Source organism: Mesocricetus auratus, unplaced genomic scaffold (assembly GCF_017639785.1).
Source record: "Mesocricetus auratus isolate SY011 unplaced genomic scaffold, BCM_Maur_2.0 Super-Scaffold_100003, whole genome shotgun sequence".
Taxonomy (NCBI): domain Eukaryota; kingdom Metazoa; phylum Chordata; class Mammalia; order Rodentia; family Cricetidae; genus Mesocricetus; species Mesocricetus auratus.
The window spans coordinates 88,865,386-88,870,364 of NW_024429188.1; the positions used below are offsets into that span (position 1 = coordinate 88,865,386).

The window sequence follows — 4,979 nt, forward strand, 5'->3', positions numbered from 1 at the left end:
CCCAGTGACATACCTTCTCCAACAAGGACACACCTACTCCAACAAAGACACACCTCCCAATTTTTCCAAATAGTTCATCAACTGGGGACTAAGCATACACATGTTTGATTTTTGTTTGTTTGTTTTTTGTTTTTTTTGTTTTGTTTTGTTTTTGGAGACAGGGTTTTGCTGTGTAGCTTTAGAGGCTGTCCTGGAACTAGCTCTTGTAGACCAAGCTGGTCTTGAACTCACAGAGATCTGCCTGCCTCTGCCTCCCGAGTGCTGGGATTAAAGATGTGCGTCACCACCGCCCTGCTGCATGCACATGTTTTATGAGCCCATATGAAGCATTTCCATTCAGACCACCACAGTGTATGTTCTGTATGTGCTCCTATGTTCCTGTAATGGTAATGATCCAATTTTCAGATCAAGACTTAATCAATTTTGATTGCAGCTCCCAACTTACAACACATTTGTTAAACCCACCCACCACCTTTGTCAATAATAGATCCAGTCAAATCTTTGGGAGTAGTTACTTGTGTGGTGATAATAGGTTCACTAGGATTACCATGTGAGCCACAATCCCCTGCATAGGATTAAACTATCCATAACCACCCTGTGACATATAAGCCACCTGCCACTTGGATGCGTTCCATGTGTCTATAGCAAGTCTTAAATTTCATCAGCACTGAGCCCAACCATACCATCACAGTGGTCTCCATGCCTCCCTTTCCTGCCATAAGCCATTATATCTCCTGTAAGTGGTGCTGGAGAAAGAGGAAGATTCCAAGCTCTGCTGGCACCCCAGCCACCTTGACCAGGAGGAGGAGCTCCTCAACGAGGGCTCATCTCATAATCTCTTCTAGAAGGAGGCATGGAAGGCCCACCTCAGTCAGGAGGCAACTGTAGGAGGAAGTCTGATGCCGCCATTAAACATGTGACTTATTAGAGGCGCATACAGATGAGGTAATAAAAGGGCGGTTTACCACACCGCTAACCACACCCACTTTAGGCAGGACTAAAGACGTATACGGCTGGACGTAAAGACATATACGTACGTAGGCGGAACTACGTCACTAGGGGGCGTTACGGGGGAAGGCATAAAAGATAGCACACAGGAAGTCTCGGTCTCTTTTCCTGGAGTTCGGCTTCCGGTTTGGCAGAGGAAAACTGCTTGGCTCCTCTGGGTTTAGTATCTTGTGAGTAATTTCTACAATAAATACTTAGTTTTACTTCCAGTAAGTGTCGCTTATCGTTACAGCGTCCGCTGAAGCCTACAGGCAACCAGTCAGTACCACCCCTTTTCTGCGTGGGAAACCCCATAGGCCACCCACAGTGGTCATCAAACACCATTGTAAAACTGTCATAATCATAGATTTAATAAGAAAAGTTGGGATACGGTTGTGCACATCCTTTGGTGGGAAAGTCAGATGTAAGGGGTGACCTTGATGCACTCTACAACCCTATCAGTCTTCAACTAGAACAACTGTGTCTGTGGAGTGAGGGCAGCATTCCTGGAAAAACCTGTTGTCTGAGTGTTTTCTACAATTCCTTTTATTTTAACACCTTTGACATTAATAATTCCTCCTGCCGGACTTTGATGAATCAACAGTCTCAGTTTGCAGGTCAAGTCATTTCCTTTACGGTGCCGGTAATTTAAGCATCCTGCAGCATCAGACTCGAGCAGGAACTGGCTGGTTGAAGTGTGTGATGGAAACTGTAGGCCCTCTTCCCAGATAAAGATGGCTTTCTTCAAGATTTTTCCAATTGCTTCCATATCAGCACTGTTGCTTAGTATGCGCTCAGGGCCACTGTTGGTGTCTGTACAGAGAGCCTTAACATTCTTGCCTCCTTTCCCAGCTTTCTTGCTCTGAAGCAAGATGCCCAGTTCCACCACCTAATCAGTGTTTCTAGGACTTTTAATGCTGGTTCCTCTTCCATAGCTTCTGCAGGGTCTTTACCAAATTCACCAGTGGTTTCAGTGGTGGGGAAGGTTTCTTTTGGTTATTCAGTTTCCGTTCTCTTGTATTAAGTGGATACACCGATAGGGAACATTCGAGTGAGAGGCAAGCATGATGGTGATATCTGTGTAGCAGAGAAACAGAGGATAATGGCATCTGCAGCTCTGTCAAACAATATTTACAAAAAGAGCTTACGACATTCTTCAGCTATATATGAGTTGGAGACCTACCTGGGCTACATTAGACCCTGTCTCAAAAAAAAACACAAGAAAATTATGATGCTTCCAGTAAATACCTTATTTAGAAGATCCTTTGTTCCCCCAGTGCTGGGGATGGAACCCAGGTGTTGTAAATAACACTGGAGGTATGTGCTCTACTACCCAGCAGCCCCGACTGAGTCCTGAAGTTTCTAGCTTAGAAACAAAAGACAAACATCATTCATCCAGCCCTTTGGGAGACATATATTTTGCATATCATTGTTAAAATAGTCACAATAATGTCTGAGAAACACTGTGGTGACAAATTGAAATGCATGCCTTTGTCAGAAAACACGCCTGAGAGGCATCTAAAATCATTGATGATGACTTGAGCAATCTGTATTATACTAAAAGACAGCCCGGGAAGTTTTATCTGCAGCTAAGAAAAATGTCTCTAAAATTCCAGTTTTGTATTTGCTAGAGTCTATTAAAATGATGAAATCCCAAATGCATTCCTTTTCTGGCATACTGAGAAGAAAACAAGGAGATTTTTTTTTTAAATAGAGAAACACTGAGCAGCAAATGTTGCTCTGACTAGCAGCATGCAAAAAGCAATGGAAACCAGGCATTGGTGGCGCACGCCTTTAACCCCAGCACTTGGGAGGCAAAGGCAGGCAGATCTCTGTGGGTTCGAGGCCAGTCTGGTCTACAGAGTGAGTTCCAGGACAGCCTCCAAAGCAACACAGAGAAACTCTGTCTTGATCACCCCCCCCGAAAAAAAACAAAAACAAAAACAAAAAAACAATGGAAAAGAAGCAACCACATAAAATACACGGAGACAGAAAAAAAACAGGGCTGGCCAGATGACCCAAGGATTAAGGGTGCTTGCCACTCAACCTGACAACTCTAGTATGATTCCTAGGACCTACATAGTGCCAAGAGAAAAACTGACATCTGAAAGTTGTTCTCCGCTTACCTGACCACCCTCATTCCTACATGTACACACATCCACAAACACACACACACACACACACTGTGGTACATATGCCCCTACCGTATACACCAAATAAATGCAATAAAACTTGCCAGGCTGTGGTGGTGCACACCTTTAATCCCAGTACTCAGGAGGCAGAGGAAGGTGGATCTCTGTGAGTTTGAGGCCAGCCTAGTCTATAAGAGCGAGTTCCAGGACAGTCAGGCCTGTTACACAGAGAAACCCTGTCCTGATAAAAAAGTAATAAAACTTTTAAAAACTAAACCTCAAACTCAGGAAGCAGAGGCAGGTGGATCTCTGTAACTTCCAGACCAGCGTGGTGTACAGAACGAGTTCCAGAACAGCAGAGCTGTTACACAGAGAAAAACCATGTCTCAAAACAACAAAAACCTAAACCTCAAAATACAGATTTTTTATACAGATGAAGGGCTGCTCTGATAGCATCCCCCACCTCTGCCAAGAAACAAAGATGTTGAAAACGAAATGTGTGATGTGTTATAGGACTTGTCGATGGTTCATGGTACAAAAGTAAGACCTTTTCAAAGTGTAATGCTATATGCCCATAATCCCAGGCATCAGGAGGATGACAAGTTTGAGCACAGGAGAGGCTACATACCAAGTTCCGGTCCAGCCTGAGTTACATACTAAGATAACAAAATCTTGTGTCAAAGAGAGACAGGCATGGTGGGGGGTATCTTAGTGTTTTACTCCTGTGAAAAGATAGTCATGACTGTGGCAACTCTTATAAAGGAAAACATTTAATTAGGGCTGGCTTACAGTTCAGAGGGTAAGCTCATTGGCATCAGTGCAGGGAACGTGGTGGCACTAGGGCAGACATGGTGCTGGAGAGGTGGCTGAGAGTTCTACATCCCGGAAGGAAGGAGGAGAGAGAGAGACCAGGACTGGCTTGGGCTTTTGAAACCCAAAGCCCACACCCAGTGACACGCTTCCTCCAACAAGGCCACACCTACTTCAACAAGGCCACACCTCCTAAGCCCTCTCAAGTAAAAGCACTCCCTGATGACCAAACATTCAAATATATGAGCCAATGCGGGCCATTCTCATTCAGACCACCACAGTAGTCAAGTTGGTTCAGTGGCTGCTTACTAAGAAGCCTAAAACCTGACATCAATCCAGATGCTGGGAGGAGAGAACCGACTCTCACAAGTTGTCCTCTGACCTCCACACATGAACTATGTATGGCACAGGCTCGAGCAATGACATGCATCAAATAAATAAAACAAAAAAGTAAACTACCCGGCGAGTAGTGGTGGCGCACACCTTTAATCCCAGTACTCAGGAGGCAGAGATAGTCGGATCTCTGTGAGTTCAAGGTTAGCCTGGTCTACAGATCGAGTTCCAGAATGTCAAGGCTACACAAAGAAACCCTGTCTCAACCCCCCCCCAAATAAAAATAAACAAGGTGGAATCTCTGAGGTTGAATAGCTGCCCATGTGTGCCATGGCCCTGGATTGTATTTCTAGTACTGAAAATCAAAACAAACCCTAACAAAGGGTAGGATTCTTTTTTTAAAGTGTTTACTTGGGGCTGGAGAGATGGCTCAGCAGTTAAGAGCACTGGCTGCTCTCCCAGAGGACTTGGGTTCGATCCCAGCACCCATATGGCAGCTTGCAACTGTCTGTAACTCTAGTAATACGAAACCCTCACATCAATGTCCATAAAATAAAGTTAAGTAGATTAAAAAAAAGTGTTTACTTATTTTTATTTCATTTGGATTGCTGTTTTCCCTGCATGTATGAGTGCATCAGATATCTCCTATGTGGGTGCTGGGAATTGAACTCAGGACCTCTGGAAGAATAGTCAGTGCTCTTAACCACTAAGCCATCT

At 44.3% G+C, this 4,979-nt stretch overlaps 2 pseudogenes; both read right to left on the bottom strand.

Annotated features, from left to right (window-relative positions):
• Nucleotides 1-280: 280 nt before the first annotated feature.
• Nucleotides 281-864, bottom strand: LOC121139785 (annotated as a pseudogene).
• Nucleotides 865-1,161: 297 nt separating this feature from the next.
• Nucleotides 1,162-3,127, bottom strand: LOC101833452 (annotated as a pseudogene).
• Between the last annotated feature and the right edge of the window lie 1,852 nt (nt 3,128-4,979).